This window comes from Globicephala melas, chromosome 17 (genome assembly GCF_963455315.2).
Source record: "Globicephala melas chromosome 17, mGloMel1.2, whole genome shotgun sequence".
NCBI lineage: Eukaryota > Metazoa > Chordata > Mammalia > Artiodactyla > Delphinidae > Globicephala > Globicephala melas.
In genome coordinates this window covers 62798695-62811481 of record NC_083330.1, presented here as the reverse complement: position 1 = coordinate 62811481, position 12787 = coordinate 62798695, and the positions used below count along the sequence as shown (strand labels likewise).

The 12787-nt window shown below is 37.1% G+C and overlaps 1 non-coding gene across 1 annotated transcript; it reads right to left on the bottom strand.

Moving 5' to 3' along the window:
• Positions 1–237: 237 nt before the first annotated feature.
• On the bottom strand, positions 238–340 carry LOC115863427 (U6 spliceosomal RNA). Its single transcript, XR_004043546.1, has one exon. It is a non-coding gene; the product is annotated as a U6 spliceosomal RNA (small nuclear RNA).
• Between the last annotated feature and the right edge of the window lie 12447 nt (positions 341–12787).

Sequence of the window (12787 nt, the reverse complement as noted above, 5' to 3'; positions counted from 1 at the left end):
GCTTTCTGACTCCAAGTCACCATGAGGACTACAATGAAGAGCCCATTAGTGATGATGCACATGAGTCAAGAAAGAAGGAGCCTTCTGGAATATTCTGCTCTGAAGCAGATCGTATGAGGTTTTGCACAACCCTTTAGGAAAAGATGAGTAATCCCCCGTAATAACAGAGACTGAATTTCTAGGCAGATCAACAGCATGAGAGCTCAGAGTAAAATTTGGTTTAAGTCTTTTTTTTTTTTTAACATGGAACGCTTCACGAACGTGCGTGTCATCCTTGCTCAGGGACCATGTTAATCTTCTCTGTATCATTCCAACTTGAGTATATTCACTGCCGAAGCAAGCACTTGATAAGTCTTTAGGCAGCATAATGTGTAAAATGTTTTCACGTTCCTGAGACTGCTGGGAAAAATTCATACCTGGGAGATATTGATGAGGCCATATATCATTTCGATCATATTGTCCCTTAGCTTTTCCTATTTGAAACAAATTTTTGAAAAGCTTTACTTTCTTAGTCTCTTTCTATGGGGAAAAAAAAAACACCTATTAAATATTTTCATTTTTCATTGTTACGATATTGTTTTGTCCAATGGCTCCTAAGCCTGACTAGCATTCACTATTCCCTAGGGTGAATATTTTTTAAGTATATAGTCCTGTGTTCTATCCTTAGGAATTCTGATTCATTAGCTTTTTCCAACCCAAATATAATGGTAAAGAGAAGAACACTGAAATTCATGATGCAACATGGCTAAAAAATGGGGTTGCCGGAATTCTGATTCCATTGTTCACTGGCTATCTCGGTATGATCCACATGCTTGGAGACCATTTGAAAGAAATCAGAAAAGAGGCAACGAACAGATCAATCACTGATTCAGCCTTTAAGTATAACTAAAATCTTTTTTTTTTTTTTGATTTAATGGAATCGTTAAGGAACAAGATTATTCCATCAAAAGAAAATTATTTTCAGAAAATGGAAATTGGCAATATACCCACTGACGCCTGGAACAAACTCAAATGTCTACATTTCCAGTGGGAATGAAATCTGACAGCTAGGGAGTCCAACGTGCTGACAGTACAAAAATAACCACCTGTTGCTGAATAGGAGAAGTAACCAGGTGGGATACGTACTCCACAAAGGAAATTTGAGCAGGCTCTTGGCTTCCTATGGGATGAAAGGGAGTAGGAAAGCTGGCAGCAGGGAGGTTGAGAAGAGGAAATCTGAGCAGGTTTCCTAGCTGTCTTCCTTGCAGGGGAAGGCAGGATTGAATTGGAAAGACTGTAAAACAGGAAGATTGACAATAAAACTTATGTGTTTAAGGCACATTTAAACTATTAGAATGTTACAGAAACACATCATAACTCCTCTGAAACTGCAAGTATGTCTAAATGGATATGAAACCAGGAGTTACCTCAGGTACTATCATTCTAGAAAATTTAAATGTCTAGCAAAATGCTCTTCTGCGAAAATAGTTATTTGCAGGAAAATAAAGTTTTAAACATAGAAGAAACACAAGAACAAAGGACTATCTACCAAAAATCCAAACTCTGAAGGCTGATTGAAATGAAAGGCTTCAGCCTTTTTCGACATGTGTGATATCAAACTAAACAACAAAAAGTAATATTTATTTACATTTATTTTCCCTTCTTTCTGACCCTCTCTCCTATAAGGTAAAAGAAGAAAATGAGATATCTTAAAGTAAACGTTTACAGAGGGAAAAAAATCTGTAAACAGAATACATGGATCAATAACCATTATTTGTATAGCTGAAAGCATCCCATCAACTTAGAAATTAATTAAAAAGGACGTAGCTTATTCCACATGCAGCCATCAATGCAATGCCTTGTTCTAAGTGCCGTGAGGTATCATTATCCTCACTCTTGTAAAATAAGAAACTGATAGAGAGATATTAAAACTTTTTCAAATATGTAACTCTCATGAGTGATAAGTCTGAGATTTGATGCTAGGCTCTATGGCTTTAAAGACGATCAACAGCAATATGTTGCTATCAAGCAGCATGAGCTATCCAGAGTATGGCCAAGATTCTGAAAAAAGTCTTTATTTATTTATTTTTATATATATATATTTTTTTGCGGTACGCGGGCCTCTCACTGCTGTGGCCTCTCCCGTTGCGGAGCACAGGCTCCGGACGCGCAGGCTCAGCGGCCACGGCTCACGGGTCCAGCTGCTCCGCGGCATGTGGGATCTTCCCGGACCGGGGCACGAACCCGCGTCCCCTGCATCGGCAGGCGGACTCTCAACCACTGCGCCGCCGGGGAAGCCCAGAAAAAAGTTTTTAAAAAAAAGCATTTCTAAGAAGTTAAATAGACATGTACCAAAACTCTCAAGCCTTCTCAGAGCATATTGATTCAAATTAGGATAAAATATTAACAAACTAGATTATCTCATTCCTAAGGCCAGAGCTGACTAATAATAGCAAATTAATAGGGGGTTTGGAGGACCGTGGGGGAGAAGGAAAAGACACTGGTAAAACAAGAAATAGATTATCACTTTACTTTCTTTTTGGTTGCAAGTGACAGAAAAATTAATTAAACTTATTTAAGCAAAGAGAATCTACTGGTTTATGACTCAATTACCTGTGAACCCCAGTCATGGGGACTCCAGGGGTCCAAGCATGAGATCAGGACTCAGTTTCTTTCCATCTTCATTTTCTGCTTCCAGGTGGCAATCTCCAACACTTCTGAAGTTACATTGTTTTCAATTTCAGTTAAAACAGAAAGAGTAAGTAGACACTTTGCTTCCACCCATTCCCCCAAAATAATTCTCAGTGATTGTTCCTAATTCTAGTTGGCCCTAGGCATAGTTATGGAAGAAATACAGAGGCCAAAGGGAAAGGAATCTTGGGGTAAGACAGGATGGAGCCTGACCTGAAGTATACAGACTGATTCTGAAGAAGGGTTGGTTTCTTTAAAAAATTCAGGGTGTCAAAAGGAAGAAAGAAGTAACTGGCGCTGAGAGAGAAATAGAGAAAAATGAGAACTCCAGATGAAGACAGAAAAATGTATTTTAGAAAAATGCCAAACACAAAAATCCAGCTAAACTTCTATTATTATTTAAAGCTAAGCAGCCTCACATAATTTAAAACCATTGTATACCTTGAGTTTTCCAAAAGTGTAATGATCAAAAGGTAGAAATGGTATCAACAGGAAGGTAGAAATGGCATAAAATCTAAAAGATTAGCATCTATACCTTGTTGACTACGTGCCAGGCATTGTAACATCACAACTCTATGAAGAAGTACCATGACAACCCCCATTTTATAGGGAGGATAATGTGAGGCACAGAGCAATTTCCCAAAGGGTTTCAATTAACTTGCACAATTTAACAGTGTAAAAGAATGGTGATTCAAACTCATACACTATGATACAAGACATTTTCATATTGAACACGGTTAAACACTATCTTATACCATGTAAGATAGTTTAAATATATTGCCACTGAACATTACTTCTTTTTTTTTTCTTTAGGTTATCTATTTCTTCTTTTTTTTTATATACACACACGTATATACATGTACATGAAATATTTTTATTGTTGTTAGTTTTACAAAAACAGGGTTATATTATTCATACTTTTCTGCATCTTGCTTTTCTTTATTTTTTTGAATTTTATTTTATTTAGTTTTTTATACAGCAGGTTCTTATTACTCATCCATTTTATACACATCAGTGTATACATGTGAATCCCAATTGCCCAATTCATCACACCACCACCCCCAACCCCTGCCGCTTTCCCCTCTTGGTGTCCATACCTTTGTTCTCTATATCTGTGTCTCTATTTCTGCCCTGCAAACAGGTTCATCTGTACCATTTTTCTAGGTTCCACATATATGCGTTAATATATGATACTTGTTTTTCTCTTTCTGACTTACTTCACTCTGTATGACAGTCTCTAGATTCATCCACATCTCTACAAATGACCCAATTTCATTCCTTTTTATGGCTAAGTAATATTGCATTGTATATATGTACCACATCTTCTTTATCCATTAGTCTGTCAATGGGCATTTAGGTTGCTTCCATGACCTGGCTATTGTAAATAACGCAGCAATGAACATGAGGGTGTATGTGTCTTTTTGAATTATGGTTTTCTCTGAGTATATGCCCAGTAGTGGGATTGCTGGGTCATATGGTAATTCTATTTAATTCTTAAAACTTGTACTTAAAAAAGATAAGTTGTGGTCATGTAAATTCTAAACCAATCTTGGTTTATCACACAATTTGACAATATATTCTGTATGAGAACTTACCACAGATTCTTTCAAATATAGTTTATTGTTACTCTTTCTGCTCAGTTCTTTTGATTTTGATATAATTGTTGAGCATCTACTATGTTCCAGGCATTATACTACATACTCAGGATATTGGATTTGCAATCTACACTTCCATAGCATCCTTGAGCATGTCTGGCATGCATTCTTTATTCAAAGTTTAATATCTACAATGGCTCCATCAACTTGTTATTAAATATATAACCCAAAATATTAAGATAATAACAATAACCATATTCTTATGACTGCTGAGTGGGAAATAATAGAATTAGCAGCAGTAACAAAGAATTAATTTTTATGCAAATAAAATATTGGATGCCAAATTATGTTAACACTTCAAGTTGTTAAGTATCCATCCATCTCAATGGATAATTGGCAGGCATTTTTATTAGGCATTATTAAACAAATCTCTGAATTTTTATTTCATGGTTAAGTATCTACTCATGCAGTGTAGAAAACAAAGACAACAGAAATATTTCACAAAGATCTTTTATACAACTGAAGAACATTTCTTACATAACTTAATAACAAATTCTACTTAATACAGTAATTTACACATTTTCCTGTCTTTTGAACTTGTCTGAAACTGATTTATAGAAGATGTCTTTCCATGTATTTAATCTATTATTTTTAAAATAAGAAATGGATAGACCAAAGGGAAATACTAACTTGTAAAGGCAAAAATGCCTGGGCTTCCCTGGTGGCGCAGTGGTTGAGAGTCCGCCTGCCGATGCAGGAGACACGGGTTCGTGACCTGATCCGGGAAGATCCCACATGCCACGGAGCGGCTGGGCCCGTGAGCCATGGCCGCTGAGCTTGCGCGTCCGGAGCCTGTGCTCCTCAACCGGAGAGGCCACAGCAGTGAGAGGCCCGCATACCGCAAAAAGAAACAACCAAACAAAAAAAAAGCCAAAAGCAGTTTTCTGTGATTTGAGTACTTAAGAAGTATATCTGTATATGGCAGAATCTTTTTTGTGGGGTGGGAGGAAGGAAGGGGGATTCCACTGAGATTTATTTCACTCTGAATTCCCTTTGACTTTCTTCTGTCCCTGAAGTCTAGGCTATGTTCTATCCTAGGGCATTTTCTTTCGAAGTTGAATATCAACTTTATGATCATCATGTTTTTGTTTTCATGCGGAAAACATCTTAGTTTCATAATCAAACCTCTGTGAGTCTAGTGGCTCAAAAATAATTCTTCTGCTTCATGGAAAGACTTCAACTCCAGGTAAAACTTTTACCCTCAGCTTGATAGATCTACTAATCCTAGAGAAATTGCCACAGGCTTCCTATGAATAAATATCAAATCCACTGAACACATCCACACACCAAATGGAATGGAGTAAGAATCTAACCTCCCAAGTCAGTGTTCCTGGGTTCAAATCCCATTATATTACTGTCTTTGTCCTTTCTGACTGCTATAACAAAATTCCACAGAATGAGTGGTTTATAAACAACAGAAGTTGATTTCTCATGGTTCTGGAGGCTAGAGTCCAAGATCAGGGTGCCGACATGACCAGGTCCTCATGAAAAAGCTGTCTTCCCTGTTCACAGACTGCCGACTTTTCATTGCATCTCACATAGCGGAGCAAGTGCTCTGGAGTCCCTTTAATAAGGCGTGAATCCCATTCACGACAGCCCTGCACTCATGACCAAATTTTCTCCCAAAGGCGCTACCTCCTAATACTATCACCTTGGGCATTAGATTTTCAACATACGAATTTTGGAGGGACACAAATATTCAGACCATATCAGTTACTTAACAGTTGTGTACACCTTGGGATTTTTTAGTCAACACTTCTAATCCTTAAGATCTTCATATGAGTGTTGACCTCATGGGGCACACCAAGCATCATATATTCTATTTAGCACAATGCCTAGTACAGAGGAAATATTCAATAAATTTTGTGTATTATTATGGCTGTTCTTCGTATCAATAATTGTACAATTTCTGTTTCTATTAACAAGAGGATTTAGATAAATTACATGGATCCACAAAGAACAGATAGGATTTCCAAAATGAGAACTGGATTGTCGTGAGGAGAGGGAGATCTTGAACAAAAGGCAGAAAAACAAGAAGCATCAGTAGAGGCATGATGGCTAGAAAATAGCAACTAATCCAATTATGGCTGGAACATAAAACACTTGTTCTATTAGTGTTGGAAAGAAGACTGGAAACACATTCTTCCTTCTGGCCTGGATTGGTGGTGTTCAAGGAAGACTTGGTTTACCTCAATGTATTATGGATACACTGCAGTGACCTCAGGTTTGGAAGAGCAAATAACTCAGGATAAAACCCTGGTCTTGCTACTTACTTTTGTGCAAACTGGGGAAAAAAATCACTTAACTTCTGTGAGTCTCAATTTTTAACAGATAAAATGGGAAAGATACCATTTTGCACAGTCACTCTCATGATTCAAAGTAGTAGAAATATTAATAACAACAACTCCTACCTTTGAATGAGTGCCAGGCATTGTGCTAATGTCTTTACATCCATATATATTTTTTGTTTGTTTGTTTTGTTTTGTTTTGTTTTGTTTAATTTTTTGGCCACACCTTGCAGCATGCAGGATCTTACTTCCCCGACCAGGGATTGAACCCCTGCAGTGGAAGCACGAAGTCTTAACCACTGGACCACCAGGGAAGTCCCTTTGCATCCGTATTTTATTTAGCCCCCTTAGCTTCTCCAAGATAATGAATGAAAAGTGGTCATCACACTAGAATTGCAAGTGGATTCAGGGCCTTATACAGAGGCTGCCAAAAAAAAAGGTATTAATTATAAGAAACAGAATGAACTCCTTTGAGTTTCCATAAATTACAGAGGTGACACTCAAGAAAATTTTAACTAAGTTTCTGAGCAGAGACGATTCCAGCTTACATCTGAATTACAATAATTTTGTCCTCCATTCCTCACAGCATTGTTGTTAGATTAAAAAAAAAAAATACTACGTAGTAGAAGACTCTTTATCTTAAAACCCAAAGAAGGAAAATCAATCAAAAGGTCAGTTAAAGAGAAAAACAATAAAAGGAATAAATAAATATTTAATCTAACTTAAAACTTTGAAAATACACATTTATCAACCAAACTTTTGATGTAAAGCCAAGACATTTCTTTGAGTACAGGTTCACTAACTTGAAATCTGCATCACTTTTCTCATGAAAACCACACCCACGATGAATCTGTGATATTTGCTTTCTTCAGGTTGGAGCAGAATTTGTGAAAGACCCTTGCAAAGCAACCTGAGTACAGAGGCTTTACAGAAGTTCTATTTTTTCCTCCACTTTCTTTTTTACAGTTGTCCATCTATATTCTATATTTTTTACGGTGTAGAGCATTCCTGTTTTTAAGGCACGGAGCTTATTTTTCTTAGAAATAATTATCTTCTTTCATGCTCATATTTAATTGGTTTGATATTTAGTTAAATTACATAATGGCTGTAAAGTGTTACTGATGTAACTGGTTTGGGAATCACCATGTTTGACACTTGGCAAGCACTCAACTCACTTGATGAGAATAAAGGTGTGTAGACATCTAGAGAAAAGCCTGCTAGTCATGAGCGTTCAGTAACTGTGGGCTTCAGCCAGTATGATTAATAGAGGAAATGGATAATATCGTTTAATCTAGCAGTTTTATTAAGGGGATATGAATTAAGAACATGTCTACTCTTTTTTAAAGTGTATTGCAAGCTCATATTAATTTGAAAGAAGATACCATATTTTCTCAGATCATTCTTCTATGACAAAAATACACTTCAATATATCTGATTTTATAGAAGGAAGAAAATTTGTGGCCATATAAAAAAATCATTTAGGCCTTAGTAGCAAACCTATAAGAAGCAGCTGTTCAAGATAAAGGTTCGTCCTGAAAATTTTCTTTACATTCATCTTAACCTTTGGGCATTCACCTTATTTGTGTTTCAATGGTGGCATAGTGCAGCCAATCAAAGAGACAGTTTGTTTTCTATACCTTTCTTCACGTTTCTTTTCTAATCCTCATTTGTTATGTTGCCCAAGGCTATACAACAACAACAAAAAACAGTCAGGTGGGTTGTAGATACAAGCTTTTTGTTTTGCTGTGAATAAGCTCTATTCACCCAGTTGTTGCAAAATGGACCAACTTTTTTGTCCATTACTGTTGTGTGCAAGAACTGACATTATTTCTTCAACTTGAACACAGTGAGAAGTATTTTTATTCCTGTCACATATATGACCTATAGCATGCCCACTGACCTTTAATGATGTCTTCGCAGTTACACAGAAGGAAGAAGAAAGCAAACTGTAAGCATCAGATACCCACCAAGGGCTAGGCGTCAGGCTAAGCTTTTTATATATAAAAAGTTTTCTCTACAATAATGCATTTTTAAGAGGCAGTAAAGAATCTTAACAACATTTATTTTATAAATTAATAATATGTGGTCACAATGAAAATAAAATAATTATTTCCTTAGCATAGCACAGCAATGCAGGTTTGAATTACAAAGCTCTCTGATTACCCGGTAAAATAGTTTCAGCAGTAACAGATCAAACAGCACATGAGAAAAACCTCAGTGCCCCTTTTCCCTCTAAGTTTATTTTGTCATCAGGATTATCTTCATACTATTCAGATTCTGGTGTTGGAAGAGAAATCAACTAAAATTCTGACTAGGAGTTAGATAATAAAACCACCTTCTATTTGTACAATGTATACTTCTGGTTTAAAGGGTAATGTCACTACAAAGAAACCAGTTGCTAGTGAGTTGCTAACATAAATCAAGGAAGAGAGCCTAATAATTACCTCTAGTAGCTACATTCAACCAAGCAGGCAAAAAAGAATTGCTTGATTAGGAGACAGACGGAATAAGCAAAACCAACCCAAAAGTTCATCAAGGAGAATGGATAAATTAACCATAGTCACACAATGATGCAATGATACTCAGCAAGGAGCATTCACACAAAAACATAGATTCAAAAACTTCGTGTTGAGTAAGAGAAGCCAGACACAAAAGGTATATAATATGTGTGTAAAATATAACATGTATAAATTTTTTTATGAAGTTTAAGTAGATATAAACTATAGTGATAGAAATCAGAAGTGTAGCTACCTTATGGCGGGTAAGACCTGACAGAAAAGGGGCGTGAGGGAACTCTCCAAGGTGAGGAAAAGGTTCTATATTTTTCTATCACTTTGTTTTCACTGTGTAACAAACCACTGCAAAGCCTAGCAGCTTAAAGCAACGTTCACTTTATTTAGCCCATGATTTTGCTGATCAGCTGGGTGGTTTTTGTCATCTGATTTTTTTTTTTTTACATCTTTATTGGGGTATAATTGCTTTACAATGGTGTGTTAGTTTCTGCTTTATAACAAAGTGAATCAGTTATACATATACATATGTTCCCATATCTCTTCCCTCTTGCGTCTCCCTCCCTCCCACCCTCCCTGTCCCACCCCTCTAGGTGGTCACAAAGCACCGAGCTCATCTCCCTGTGCTATGCGGCTGCTTCCCACAAGCTATCTATTTTATATTTGGTAGTGTATATATGTCCATGCCTCTCTCTCTCGCTTTGTCACAGCTCACCCTTCCCCCTCCCCATATCCTCAAGTCCGTTCTCCAGTAGGTCTGTGTCTTTTGTCATCTGATCTTATACATCTTTCATACATACTTTTATATGATCTGGATTATCTAGAAGGACCTTTCACTTATGTCTGGCTGTTGGCAGGTTCTGAGGTGGGTCACCTTGCTTCTCCTCCAGGCGTCCTCTCACCTTCCAGCAGGCTAGCTCAGACACATCCACGTGGCCATCTCAGGACTCCAAGAATTTGCAGCCATTCTTTAAATCCATTCCAATTTAGAGTGAAGTGTCATTTACATGGGTGTATACATGTTGTCCAAACGTATACTCAAAATATATTTGAGTGTGTTTTACTGTATGTAAGCCATATTTCAAAGTTAAAATACTCAAAAGAAAAAAAAATACATATGTGCCTCTGAGGTGGAAGCATCAATATATTATAATACATGGCTTATCATATAGCATGATTTTTATAATAAGAAACAGAAAAATATGAATTAAATAGATTTAAACAATAAAAAGAATTTGTTTTTTAAATGAAAAGACTAATTGTAGCTGCAGGTATGGTTTGACCAATGCTCTAGCTTCAGTGTTCTGCAATTACCTTTTTTTTTTTTTTTTTTTTTTTTTGGCTATCCTTATATAGGAGTAGATTTTGTTTCCAGATTGGCACTTTTCATTATAGCAAAATGGCTATAACCTATAACCATCTTAGGCCTTCCATCTGCAAGTTGTCCAGAAAAAGATGCAGATTTTCTGCTATCAATCAGCAAACAAAAGTCAAGGGTTTCACTCTGATTGGACCAATTTAAATCCGAAACGTAGACAGTAACTAAAATAAGCCTGTGTTCCAAGGTTATCTATGAGCCAGTCGTTGTGGTAGGAGGAGTGGACATGATTAAGGTCATGTCAACCAAGAGCCACCCCTGAAACAAGGAGTGGATTAATACTGTCCTGATCTCATGGTACCTACAGAGTGTACAAGGGGTGGACTAGATGCTCTGAAGGCAATCAAATTACACAAAGCAGATGAATTTTGGGGAAATGCTAAATGAGGAAAAATAATCTAAGTTGAGTAACCAAGGAAAAAACTAACAGAAAGAAAGGATTTTCTGGAGTTGGTTACAATTCTCAATCAGAAAATGTGGGTAGATTTACTTTGCTTTTAGTCCCAAGTAAAATAGTTCAATAGGAAAAAAATACAAAAGACTGGCATGGCATGAGCTTTTATTTTTCTTTGTATTTTTTGACACCACCTACATACAGCTCCCTAGTCGAGGCTGTCTTCATCCCACTGCACCTGTCCTGCACCTGTTTGTTTCACTGTTACTATCAAGTTGTTCTGAGGGGATGGTCTGGACTTTGGATTATAGCCATTTGGGGGCACTAACCTGGTTTACTCCCAACCCGTAGATTTTATTACTCTGCAATATCTCACACGACTACTGCTGTGATGGAATGATCCAGAGACCTAGAAATCCAGGACATGATTTTGGAAACTTGCCTAGGAGACAGACCATGTTCTCCTCCCAAATATTTATTTTTATCGTGTGGCTCTTTTTGAGGGAAAATAACAGGCAGGGAGTGCTTTTTGACATTCCCACATTCTCTGGTATGGATCTGAACTACCAGTCAAAAATCATCTCTTTTGCTTTACATTTTCTATGTGAGAAATGCAAATAACTATAGAAGAAATACACTTTAGCAGTAATTTGCACTTCAATGTCAGTGAGTTTGAGGGTTCTGAGTAAGCAAGATAGGAGGAACAGGGGAGGAAGGTAATGTGTCAGGACAATAAAAACTCCTGAGTACTTTCCGAGAAGAGGACTCACTAAGGGGAAACGTTCCTGAAACTAAAACTGGAGTATCCAAGATAAATGACATCTACTTTATAATTGTGTCCAATGTACACCTGGGCTTTATCTCAGCATTTTTTTAAATTGAAGCACATTGATTTACAATGTTGTGTTAGCTTCTGGTGTACAGCAAAGTGATTCATTTAAAATATACGTATATATTCTTTTTCGTATTCTTTTCCATTATGGTTTATTACAGGATGTTGACTACAGCTCCCTGTGCTATGCAGTAGAAACTTGTTATTTATCTCTGCATTTTTAATGTAAGTGCGGAACAGTTTGTATAATGCAACTCTGTCACATTGTCTTAAGGAAGATAATGAGACATCGAGGAATAAGAAAAACGTCCTCAGGAGAGAGCACGACATCCTGTCTTGAATGTCTACTCTGCCACTTGCTGCCTATGTGACCCCAGGGAGGTTATTTAGCCTCTTTGAGCTTCCATTTTCTCATTGGAAAATTGGGGATAATAACATTTATCTCACAGTGTAATTATGAGAATGAAAATGCAAGGTACATGAATGAACCAGTGTAAAGTTATTCTATCATTAGTCACACTCAAGCAATCATTGTCACAGTGGGTGGGGAGGAGGTGAATAAGAGGATAAAAATGAGGGAGAAGTTTTTTCTTGTAACTACAACTTATGCTGCAGAGAAAACATTAAAGTGTGCTGTTAAGCATCTACTTTTAGGTCCAGCAGCACAGTAGACATTGACAGTGTTATAAAAGACAGAGTTCTTTTCTTTACAGGCTTCACAGAGTCACTGAGGAAGTAGGTACAAAAGACACATGCAAGAAATAAGCAATGTAAGAACCACTGTCAGATAAACAGTTAGCAGTTAGAGCTGTAACCAGTCAGAAAAAGCTTAAGGAGATCAGGTAGGGCTTCATGGAAGAAATGGACTCGGGCAGTTTTTGAAAGGATGGCTGGATGCAGAAGAAGTTTGCGATCTTCACTTGGGACCCCAGAAACCAGTAGAGCTGGGTAATGGATGGATGCCCTGCTATCTGGAACAAAAAATACTTTCTGTCTTTGCTGTGGACCAGAGAGCACCTGGAAGCTTAGAAACACGGTCAGCGTAAAGCTGAGTTGATCT